Source organism: Ambystoma mexicanum, chromosome 3p (assembly GCF_040938575.1).
Source record: "Ambystoma mexicanum isolate Mex_15411 chromosome 3p, UKY_AmexF1_1, whole genome shotgun sequence".
Taxonomy (NCBI): Eukaryota; Metazoa; Chordata; class Amphibia; order Caudata; family Ambystomatidae; genus Ambystoma; species Ambystoma mexicanum.
Window position 1 is genome coordinate 1,041,528,213 of NC_090925.1, and position 13,337 is coordinate 1,041,541,549.

General features: G+C 47.0%; 1 protein-coding gene and 1 pseudogene across 2 annotated transcripts in view; both read left to right on the plus strand.

Annotated features, from left to right (window-relative positions):
- The window catches only part of LOC138581218 (bactericidal permeability-increasing protein-like), a 624,704-nt gene that overhangs the window by 265,474 nt on the left and 345,893 nt on the right, over positions 1-13,337 (plus strand). The window lies entirely within an intron of this gene.
- On the plus strand, positions 5,735-7,042 carry LOC138581220 (calmodulin-1-like; annotated as a pseudogene).

Sequence of the window (13,337 nt, forward strand, 5' to 3'; positions counted from 1 at the left end):
TGCCATGGAGGCCCAGTACCGCAACCGAAAACAATTTCATTCACTGAATGTACAAATGGTGTGTGACTCCAACAGGATCATTACACATTGTTGTGCCCGATTCCCTGGATCAACCCATGATTCTATGGTCTTGAGGAACTCTACAATACCACGCTACATGGAGCGACACGCAGGGAACAGATCCTGGCTACTCGGTGAGTCTCATTTCATGCATGATGATGTGGGGTATGTGATGCGGCAATGACCTGGCAGGAAGGGGGGGGGGTGCGTACGTAGCAATGGCATTCCACATGATTCGTTTATCGTCCACATACAGGTGATGCCGGATATCCACTGAAGAGATGGCTCCTCACACCAGTCCGGAACCCACGGGACCAGCATGAGGAGGACTACAACCATGCCCACTCACGTACCCGTGTAGTCATTGAACAGGCATTCGGCCTACTGAAGACTCGTTTCCGGTGCCTCAGCAGGTCTGGCGGGGCACTCCTGTACCGCCATGAGAAGGTTGCAAAGATGGTGATGGCATGTGTCATGCTCCACAACATGTGCGTACGTAGAAATGTGCCCATGCCCCCTGACGCAGAACTGCAAGCACCTGAAGATGGTCATGATGAGGGTGGGGATGTGGCAGCACCTCAAGGAGTCTGCGAGGCACAGGAGGGCCGTGAAATTCGTCAGCATCTCATAGATGCATGCTTCTAGCACTCACGCCTGGTGGCTGATACATGGACACGGGACTCGTGGCACTGTGTGTGTCTGGTACATGCACAATATGGACTGTACGCCTATGATGGCCTAGTACACAAAGATCATTGTCCACACATCTCATTGTTTGATCGTGCATTGTTTATGGCATATGTGATATCATGTTGAACACCCTATCGACCCGCCACCCAAGTGAGCCCAACACACCCCCTCCACCCTCCTACCTCCCCCCCGAACACCAGTGTCCAAAGATGCTCATTGTCAGTGGGCAGTCGCTATTGCAAGCCCCCTCTGCGGGTATCAGGGGCACCCCTGCCTGTGGAGCGCAGGTTCCTCCCAGATCTACGTTGGGGGCTGCCCTGGACGGAACTTGCAACGGATGATGTCTCTGCCTGCTCACGTCCATGCATGTCCCTAAGGGTTTGTGAGAGCTCAGTGAGCACACGGCGCACTGCGGCAAGTTCGGCACATACGTCTTTGGACGTCGCATGCAGTTCCCCCCTGAGGCTCTCGGTGCTTCTCTCCATTTGGACTCTCAGGCTCTCGGTGCTACTCTCCATTTGGACTCTCAGGCTCTCGGTGCTACTCTCCATTTGGACTCTCAGGCTCTCGGTGCTACTCTCCATTTGTGCCCTAAGTGTCTCAGTTGATGTTTCTATGTCTGCCTTAGTGCCCCCACATCCATCGGCATGGTCCTTGAGGAGCGTGGCCAGTTGCTGCTGTTGCACGATTAACTGGTCGAGGGACTGTTGCCTCTGCTGGGCCATGGCCATTTGCGGTGGTGTCACAGAGGGGCTGTTCGCCTCATGTTGCCCTGCCACAGGGCTTGTGGGGGATGGCCAGTCGTCGTCTTGTGGGTGCCCCTGCGTGGTATCCTCATGGTGTACGGGATGGAACAGACAGGGGGATTGGGACAGGTCATGGATGGATCTGACTTCGACATCCCCGTCTTCTGTGTCGGAGCATGCTGCCATTAATGGGGTGTCACCTATGGTGCTGCTGCCACCAGAGGCAGTACCTTCTGTGGCATCCATTGGGGGGACCTGTGGTGGTGCTGTTGTGGGCATGCTGGCTGCTGGGGTGCCTGTTGATGTTCCCTCCTGTGTGCTGCTACTTGATATGTGCTGCTGCCGTGTCTTGATGCGTGCAGCTGAGGTGGAGGGTCTTTGGCCGTCGGTCTTGGCCCTCTTTGCAGGTGTGCTGGTAGGGGTGTCCTGGAGCTCGTCGTTTGGATCGGACCCTGTGGTGGAGTAAAGGAGGGCGAGCGTTATTAATGGGTCTGTGGGAATTGGAATGGCAATGTATCACATGCATTGGGGTGGTACCTGAGGGTGATTTGGGTCGGGGCCTTGGAGGTGCTTTCATTTGTGTGTGGAGTGAGGGTGCAGTTGTTTGGCAGCCTGCAGTTAGGGTGTGCCTGCTGCACGTGTAGTGGGTGTTTTTGGGGTTTTTAATTATTTATGTATTTATTGTGGTTTTAAAGTGCGCTATCAGGCCAATGTGTGTGGACGTTCTCCTGGCCATGTGTTGCTGTTGCGCTATGTGGACACATGTGAGTCACATGATTGGACATTGTGGATTTGGCATGGTTTTATTTGGGCCACCTACCTGATTCTCCGGATGTCTGCACTCCTTTCTCCATCCCTCCGACTCCCTCTATGCTCTCCATTCCAATGGTGGAGGCACAGATTTCTTCCCAGGGGGTCAACTTGATGGGTGATTCCGACCCTCCCCCGGTGGCTGTGGCAATGTTGCGGTTGGCAGAAAGTATGCTACGGACGCGTATCCGCAGGTCGTCCCACCGCTTCCTGCATTGCTGTGGGTTGCGGGGTGCGGTCCCCACCGCACTTACCCGCTGTGCCACCAGGGCCCATATGGCCTTCTTGTTCGCTAGTGCCGTCCTGGTCATTTGCGTGGAGAAGACGGCGGCGGCATTCTCCTGGAGGGTCTCTGTGAGTACGGTGAGTTCCTCACGGGAGAAGTGGACCTGCCGCTTGCGGTCGCACGCTTTCTTCGCTACTTTTCCCATTTTTCTTGGTTTCACTAGGGTGGATGACGGGTTGGGATGTGTCTCAGGGTGGTGTTTTTAGTGGTTGTGTGTATTTTGTGGTTTTATAGGTGTACGGGGTGTTGTTTCCCGTTCCGGGCCCATGTTTTTACTTCCGTTTCCGTATATTTACGGTCGCCGTACTTTCCGGTTGGCGCTCACTGCGGTGTACGCTATGATGGGTGGCGGTATTGCACCTAGGGCGCCGTACGGGGGCGGTGTGGGCCGTTTTGGGGTCTTTTCCACCATCGCGGACTTTGCACTTCCGCCATGGCGTGGTGCTCGTGCCCGATGGGTCGGAATGGGCCGCACTTTGCTCCATCGTGCAATGGCGGAAACGCTATTTACGCTGTGGCGGTCCGGTCAGTCGCTTTCCGCCAGGGTCGTAATGAGGGCCATGGACAGTTGGGAAAGTGCAGAAAAGAAGCAGGCGTGGCTCTAGTGGTAGGTAGAGCCCAATAAATTGAGGCAGTACCACCAGGTTTGGAGAGCAGTGCTGGGATTTAGACAGTGGCTTCTCTGATTAGTAAAATCAAATAGATTGAGAAAGAACAATTCTAAATTCAGTGTTTGTATTAACCAAACTGAAGAAAAGAATATTTTAACACTGTGTAGAGATTATTTTGTAGTTCTGCTGGTTGGCAGAGGCAAATACATTGAGGACGAACCAATACTGGATCCAATATTGAATAGAACTGAAGAAAGAAGGCAAACATGTAACATTATGCAGAGGATATTGTGCGTCTCCGCTGGTTGGTAGAACCAAATACACTGAAACAGAACTATCAGTTTGTGAGCGCGGCACTTGGTCTTAGAGAGTGACTTCAGTGGTTGGTAGTGTCAAATAAATGGAGGCAGAATATCCACTAAATCCAATATCCGTATTAACCTGACTGTAGAAGACATGCATGTGCCACTTTGCAGAGGAGTGCAGAGCTGTCCACTCCGCTAGTTGGAAGTGACAAAAATTGACACACAACTTCCAGTTTGTGGATGCGATAATAGAACTTGTAAAGTGGCCGCACTGGTTGGTAGAGCCAAATAAGTAAAGACAAAACGTACGTTGAATCCAATGATGGCACTAACTGGACTGGAAAAGATAGACTTGTAACACTATGAAGAGACTGCTGCATTGATCCACCTGTTGGTATAGCCAAATAAATGCAGGCGGCACCTCTGGTTTGTGAGTTCATTAATACGACTCAGAGAGTGGCTTTGATGTTTGATAGAGCCAAATACATTGATGTAGACCTTCCAGTCTTGGAGCGTAGTACAAATTGCTTAGGGATTTAATCCACTGCTTAATAGAACCAAATAAATTCAGGATGAAGGAAAAACTAAATGTATACTTTTGTAACGCCCTAACCCACTACTGTTAGAGTAAAAGTCGCCACCACCTTTCAAATGCCCTTCCATCCGCATGACTAACTAGTTGCCAGACAGTGCACATTCATTCTCCTCCATTTTTGGCATCGATTCAGTGGGCATCACAGTGAGCTTTTGTATTTACAGTGGCAACATCTAATGCATACAGAGCAGATGGCTGAGGTATATGTTCTCAATACATATCATATTGGTAGTGATGGTGATACATTACAAATATGACTTGACAAGCTTCAATTATGGCTATTTGTTCTTGTCAATTAACTGCGAAACCCCTAGGGTGCCTATTGGCTAGTGTGCAGTGTGAAGTGGTGACACGTCTATGCCACACGCAAGAGAGATTACTTTCTTGAATATTAATGAGTATCTTATCACCAAAGACTACAGATGGAGAAGCAACAAACCCATCACTTGAAAGACCAAACAAAGTATTCTACAGTTGATGAAGATTTGTATGCATGGCACCTGCATGAAGACATGTTTAAGCTTTTAAAAGTAATTACTAGATAGGTGGAGTATATTGTGTTACTTATGGTAGATGTGCAGGTTACATTGAGATGGGGATATCACCATCCCAAAACGGTTACCTAAATATGGTCAGGATATCTAGTGATTATATTTCAATGCCTACAAATGTTTCCCTCGCTTAATCAAACGTTTATAGATACTCATTTGCATGCATTTTAAGCGTTGATAAGTGATTACTATATATGCTGGATGTATTTAGTTGCTATAGTGAATTTTCTATTTTTTTAAGGTGAACACTTCACCATCTCAAAATGAGCTGGATGTTCACCATAAAAGCTAAACTGAGCTGAATATTGGGTGTAAGTAAATGTTTGCACACTTGGCATTGGTAATAAACAAAGTAAAAAGACGTCCATCCAACATAATCTATGGATATCTTTTTACTAGCTGGGAGCCACTGAGACCCAGCCTCAATAATTTAGGCACCTTTTCTGAAAAGCAGTCACACTGGTGACTGTTTTAGGCATAGTCTGATGCCGACACTTGTTTTGGCCTTTTCAGCTGTCTACAAAATGCACACGAGTTTAACACTGATTTAGCCTTCTCCTCTGCCTACAAAAGGCATATGATGTTCTCACTGCTTTGGCGTTGTCCGCTGCTTACAAAATGCATGTTTGCCTAGCACTGCTTTGGTGTACTTCCAATTATAAATTGCATATGGGTTTCTCGTCTCCTCTGCTTACAAAATACATGTGGGGTGCTCAATGCTTTGTCCTTGCCCACCACGTTCAAAATGTACAATTTCTTATCACTCCTTTGGCATTCTCCCTTGCCTATAAAATCCACATAGAGTTCTCACAGCATTGGCCTTCTCCCTAGCCCACAAAATAGACAAGGGTTTTTCCCTACTGTAAGTGTGTCTTCATCATACAAAAAGCAAGTTGGCTACCACTCCTTGAACCTCCTCTGCTTTATAAATAAATGCAGATGTGCCTAACACTGACTTGACCTTTGTGTCTGCTAACAAAACTTAATTGTGTCTAACACTTCTTTGTTCTTCTCCTATTTGCATACAAAATGCATCTGCGTTCTCACTGATTTGACGTTCTCCACTGCCTGCAAAATACATGCGCGCCTAACTGTGCTTTGGTCTTCTCCTTTGCCTTCAAATTGCATATGTTTCGAACAATGCCTGGGCATTCTTTCCTGCCTACAAAATGCATGTGGTACTTGTCAATAGCACACGAGAGATCAGCTGTGGGCCGTTAGACACACGCACCCATCACAATGGCTGATCAACTACTAGAAGAACAGATTGCAGAGTTCAAAGAAGCATTTTTCTTATTTGATAAGGGTGGTGATGGCACACTTACAGCAAATGAATTGGGTACAGTAAGGAGGTCGCTTGGACAGAATCCAACAGAAGAGGAGCTTCAGGATATGATCAACGAAGCAGATGCCGATGCAATGGCACAATTGACTGCCCGCAATTTCATACAATGATGGCAAGAAAAATATGAAAGATACTGACACTGAAGGGGAAATAGGAGAAGCATTCCTGTATTTGACAAGGATTAAATGGCTATATTAGTGCTGCAGAACTTTTTCATGTGATGACTAATCTTGGGGAGAAGTTAACTGATGAGTACGTTGATGAAATAATCAGGGAAGCAGATATTGATGAGGAATGGTCAAGTAAATTATGAAGAGTTTGTACAAATGATGACAGCAAAGTGAGGATGTACAGAATGTGTTAATTTTCTTGTACAAAATTGTTTATTTGCCTTTGTTTGTAACTTATCTGTAAAATGTTTCCTAATGGCAAAAATATGCATGTCTAGTTAGGATTCATTATCATTTTTTATGCTATTATACCCACCATCAAAGTAACATAGAGGTGATTAAGGGACTATTGTTGCATGTGGCTTACCCTGGATATCACCAAAGCCCTACTGCATATCTGAAATGAGATGGACGTCTTGGACAAACATCCAAGTTGAGGAGCTCCCATCTGGGTTATACCTGAAGTTTGGGTTCTTTGGGAAGTATCTTCATTGTTGAAATGTAGAGTTGTCTCTACATGGACTATGGACAGTCAACAACGGGTGTATCATCTAGTCACCAGAACACTTTTTGCATCTATTCTTCTTTTGTACTGCTGTCTGTATTGGAAACCCAAAGTCTAATGTTACTCTGCTTTTTAACTTTGTTTAGCCATTTATCGGCTAAAAAAGAAAAAAACACACTGCCTTGGCTTTCCCATCTGCGCTCAAAATGCATGTGTGCCGAACACTACCTTGGCATTCTCCTCCATCTACAAAATTCCTGTCAAGTTCTCACTGCTTTGTCCTTCTGCTCTGTCTACAAAATACATGTCTTTTTCTCGCTTCTTTTGCATTTTGCCCAAACTACAAAATACATGTGAGACTAAAAGTGCTTTGGCCTTCTCCTTCTCCTTCAAAATGCTTGTGTGACAAACACTGCCTTAGTGTTCTCCTCTGCCTACAAAATGCACTTGGGGTGCTCACTGCTTTTCACTTTGCGCCTGACTACAAAATGCATGTTTGATTCATTCTGTTTTAGCCTTGTCCCTGCCTACAAAATCCACATTTGCCTAATATTATTTTGGTGTTGTAATCAGCCTACAAAATTCAGATGGGGTTTTCACTTCTTCGGCCTTCTTCTAAGGCCTTCCTCTGGCTGGCCCCAATCATGCTCCCCTTCTGCATAATACTGGACAATGTTCCCTGTAGCAACAATAGCTACATAGCCCACCAGGATGGCCTCGCGAAACTATGGTGTCCCAGACACCACCCCATCCCTTGCCCCACTCCATTCCTTCCCTCGACATCCCCTTTCGTTTCCACTCACCACCAACCTCCTCTCACATCCACTATAAACCAAGGCCTACCTACCAACAGCCACCCCAGGCCCATCGCTAAGTCTACCCAAGATAAACCGAACACTAAACCTCCTGCCCGCTCTAGGCCTGCTCTTACTCCCAACCTCATAGCCCGTAATGACAGATTAGGCTCCAGGCTCCCCACTACTTCTAGTTCTAACTCCAAACCCAACACCAAAACCAATACTAAGCACAATGCACCAATTAAGCCCACACCTCCCCCACTAAAAGGCGCCTTACTCAACGTCAGATCCCTGGCCGCCCACCCCACAGAAATTGCAGACATCATCCTTACCAACGACCTTGACTTTCTAGCCCTAACAGAAACCTGGCTTCATGAGGCATCTGGACCACATTTATCGCTAGCCATCCCAGACAATTACTCTATCCTCAGAGCGGATAGACCAAAGGCCAAAGGTGGAGGTGTAGCGATCATTTCCAAATCCGCCCTAGACCTCAGACCTACCGTTACAGCCGCACTTGCATCCTGCGAGCTACTCCCAGCCAAATTACAAACTTCCCCTACAACCACGATCACCATCCACCTCATATATAGACCCCCAGGCCCCCCTGGGAGCTTTGAAGAAGACATCACATCCCTCATCACCGAAAACTCCAAACTATCAGCACAAATTATGATTCTCTGAGACTTCAATCTCGGCTACCAAGACCCGAACGATGCACATGCTGCATCCCTAGCCAATGTCCTAACCGAGCACGATCTCACCCAACTCATCGTACTCCCCACCCACCAAAAAGGCAGAACCCTCGATTGGGTAGCAACCTACAATTGCAATACAACCTGCAAAGACCCCCAACCACTGACATGGACCGATCACCACATGATCCCTCTTGAGGTCAACACCAATCAGGCACTGCCCAACAAACACCCCCTGGCACCAGCATGTCCCACCAGGAACAAACGCAACATTACGGCTGAAGCCCTACTACCACTGGTCCTACCTACTCTCAACGCTCTCCCAGCCAACACTGACTTAAACCTGCTGATCGACACCTTCAACGACTCCATGGCTAGAGCAATGAACACAGTTGCCCCCCTGAAAATACGCAAAATCAAACCCAAGGCGCACCTAAACTCGTGGTACACCCCTGAGCTTAAACTACTCAGAAAAGAGAAAGCGAAGGCACATCATACCTGGAAGACTAACCCCACCGCGGAAAACAAATCCAACCTCACCAACCTATCCTCACTTTACAAAAATGAGATAATCCGTACCAAAAAAGATGTATACAACACCAGGATTGCTCAGGCAGGATCCTCCACCAAAGAATTATTTAAAGTTCTGAAGGAACTAGAAAGCCCTATTGCACCTCCAGACACCTGCCTGAAAGACAAATCCTGGTGCACCAACATCCAAAACGCCCTCAACAATAAAATCTTAGGACTCCAAACTAAAATCGAGGACAAACGGCAACAACTCTCCAACAACAAAGTCACCAACCCCAGCCCTCCCACACCTAACAATACTAGCTCAGGCTTCTCGTTTACGAAAGTCACCATCCCGGAAGTCCAAAAAATCATCACCTCCCTGAAACCCTCTAATTGCAAAGGAGACAGCTGCCCGGCACAAATCATAAAAGATGCAGCCAGAGAGCTCTCACCTTTCATCACCAAACTTATCAACCTATCCTTCACCAACAACTCTATCCCTAACAACCTAAAACAATCATGGGTCCTCCCTCTCCTGAAAAAACAATCCCTCGATCCGGCCATACCCACTAATTACAGCCCCATCACCACAGTCCCTTTCCTACTGAAAATCTTGGACAGAGTAGCCTACATCCAAATTCAGAAATACCTGGAATCCAACCAACTGCTAGGAATACGTCAATCTGGCTTCAGACCTCAACACGGAACAGAAACCGCCCTTGTTGATCTCAAAAGCCAGATTGACGAAATCAAAGACAAAGGCAATGCCGCAATCCTACTTCTATTAGACCTCTCAGCGGCCTTTGATCTGGTCAGCCATGAAATCCTCTGTAATCACCTTGCCACCGCAGCCCACTTCTCACCCTCCACCATCACATGGATACAGTCCTTCTTGGCAAACAGAACCATGCGGGTCTTCTCCACGACAGATGCAGCAGACCCCATCCCCATCACATGCGGGGTCCCACAAGGTTCCTGTGTATCCCCCACTTTGTACAACATATTTACAAAGCCTCTATTCGACCAACTGGACCGTCTGGGTGTCACCTACACAAACTACGCAGATTACACCCAGATACTCCTCACCATCTCAGGCAATTATCAAGCAGACTCCGCCCGGATCAACAAAATATTCTCCATCATTCAGGCATGGATGGCCTCCCATGGCCTCTGCCTGAACGATGAGAAGACAGAGCTCCTAATCGTTGGCTCCCCCAACACTCTAACTAAACTCGACCCTAGCTATAACAACATCACCATTGACGGCCACACCATCCCCATAGCCAAAAGTGTAAAAACCCTTGGCTTCTATCTAGATGCCAACACCAACCTTAGCAAACACACCAATATGACCGCCTCAGCCGCTGCCTACAACGGCAAGCTCATCAGGGCCAGCAGACCATTCCTCTCACCCAAAAACTGCCTCACCCTTGCTAGGGCCCTCATACAATCCAAACTGGATTACTGTAACAGCCTATACCTAGGTGCTAATCAATCCGTACTCATCAAGTTGCAGGTAATACAAAATAACGCCCTGCGCGCAGCCCTCAACATTCCCAGACAAGAGCATATCTCTGCTACCAGGTAAGCCTGCAAATGGCTATCCATACGCCAAAGAATTGACCTAAAAACCATCTGCCTCACATACATATCCCTCAATCATCTAGCACCACCTTATCTAGCCATCAAATTCACCCTGAAACCTGCTACCAGATCCACCAGATCCTCCAACACTCTTTCACTGACAGTGCCCAGGTTCCACCTCAAAAGAGCTGGAGGGGTAAGCTTCACAGTACTCACCCCCCAACTCTGGAACACCTTACCGCTCAACATCATAACTATCAAATCCTTCCAAATCTTCAGGAAACAGGTCATCAGATGGCTCCTAAACAAAGAATAGCGCCCCTAACACCAGACCCCCGCGCGGTAACTGGATTAGGTACTATACTTATACTGAAAATTGTATATTATGGGTACTGTATGTGTTTTGTATATTGACAACTGTATATATATGTATACTCTATAACATGTATGCAACACAAAAATACTTCGCAATGCTGTAACCATTTTCTTAAGCGCCCGTCTACCCCTGGGTTTGGAGCGCTATACAAATAAAATAAATACAAATACAAATACAAATACACAATCCACATTGGCCTAGCACTGCCCTCCATTCTCCTCTGCCTACAAAATTCACATTTTCTTCACCCTGCTTTGGCCTTTTTCTGGACCCATTAATTAATGTGTGCATGTGCCTAACACTGCTTGGGCTTTCTCCTCCACCTACAGCATTCATGTGCACACCTAACTCTGCTTTGGCTTTCTCCTCCACCTACAGCATTCATGTGCACACCTAACTCTGCTTTGGCTTTCTCCTCCACCTACAGCATTCATGTGCACACCTAACTCTGCTTGGGCTTTCTCCGCCACCTACAGCATTCATGTGCACACCTAACACTGCTTGGGCTTTCTCCTCCACCTACAGCATTCATGTGCACACCTAACTCTGCTTTGGCTTTCTCCTCCACCTACAGCATTCATGTGCACACCTAACTCTGCTTTGGCTTTCTCCTCCACCTACAGCATTCATGTGCACACCTAACTCTGCTTTGGCTTTCTCCTCCACCTACAGCATTCATGTGCACACCTAACTCTGCTTGGGCTTTCTCCTCCACCTACAGCATTCATGTGCACACCTAACTCTGCTTGGGCTTTCTCCTCCACCTACAGCATTCATGTGCACACCTAACTCTGCTTTGGCTTTCTCCTCCACCTACAGCATTCATGTGCACACCTAACTCTGCTTGGGCTTTCTCCTCCACCTACAGCATTCATGTGCACACCTAACTCTGCTTGGGCTTTCTCCTCCACCTACAGCATTCATGTGCACACCTAACTCTGCTTTGGCTTTCTCCTCCACCTACAGCATTCATGTGCACACCTAACTCTGCTTTGGCTTTCTCCTCCACCTACAGCATTCATGTGCACACCTAACTCTGCTTTGGCTTTCTCCTCCACCTACAGCATTCATGTGCACACCTAACTCTGCTTGGGCTTTCTCCGCCACCTACAACATTCATGTGCACACCTAACTCTGCTTTGGCTTTCTCCTCCACCTACAGCATTCATGTGCACACCTAACTCTGCTTGGGCTTTCTCCTCCACCTACAGCATTCATGTGCACACCTAACTCTGCTTGGGCTTTCTCCTCCACCTACAGCATTCATGTGCACACCTAACTCTGCTTTGGCTTTCTCCTCCACCTACAGCATTCATGTGCACACCTAACTCTGCTTTGGCTTTCTCCTCCTGCAAACTGCACCCGTTCCTATCATTGTTTTGCCTTTCTCTTCCACCTACACAACAAGCATGTTGTTCTCACTGCTTTAGTGTTGTCCTCCACCTAAAGAAAGCATATGAGGGTTATTGTGTTTTCCCCTTTTCCCCACCAACAAAATGCATATGTGCTGAACACTGTTTTGTCGTACCCTCGACCTACAAAAAGCCCCTGTGTCTAGCCCTGCTTTGGCGTTCTCCCCGCCTACAAAACACTTATTTGGCTGTCTGCTCCACTAGACAATACACATCTGCCTAACACTGACACAGCATTATCCCCATCTACACAATGCACATGAGCTTCTCAGTGCTTAGTTATTTTCCTTTGGCTACAAAATGCATGTTGGCTTTTCACTATTTTGCCTTTTCCTTTGCCTGCAAAAGCATGTGCCTAACACTGCTTTGGCCGTCTCATCCACCTACAAAACACACTTGTTGTTACCCTGCTTTAGCTTTCTGCTCCACCTACAAGAGGCATGTATGCTAACACTGCTTTGACTTTCTCCTCTATGTTCGAAATGCATGTGTGGTTTTCCCTAATTTGGCCTTGTTCTCCACCTACAAAATAACACGTGTGCCTAAAACACAGATCATGTTTCTCAGGCCTCAACAAAGGTGTACCTCTATACCGTAACTCTCCCTTGGCCCTATCATCAATTTACTGTATTACTGGTCCTAAATTACCCCCTCATGACACAACTTCCCTTCCCTAACCAGACAGAGCCCTGAGGTTTTGCACCTGCTTCTTTAAACACCAATCATTAAGTGTCCCTAGTGTCTACTTGCCCGCTGTTATATAGGCACATGGTTGAATCTGCTCAAACCCAAGGCAGAAACTGGGAACATTTTTAAAAGCTCAACCTGATTAAACACGTGGAACGTGTAGTGATCTGGTGGTGAGGAAGTTGTTCTATGTTAAGGTGGTTTTCGTACATTGTGGGTTGTAGGGATTCAAAGATGCTTGGTGTAGAGGCAACCCCAAGGGTTTGCATTTAGAGATTAGCATGTTAAATTGGTGCACAGGGAGAATCTGTCAAAGTCTGGGGTTTTGTAGAGGGAAACAATGTTTTGAGGGGTTAGATGAATGGGTCAGAATTGTAGGTAGAGTTGTTTGAGACATTGTTGCAAAATTCCAGAGATCTTGGTTCGGAAGTAAAGTGATGTGTTGTGGCAAATGTTTTCAGAAGGATGAACGAAGAGTTTGATGCTGAAGGCTTGGAGACCTTTGCCGGCATGTTAGGTATGCATATGTGTCCATTACCAACAATACAAACCCTCTTTTCACTATGCCCAACATTCAAATTACTCATCTAAAAAAGACA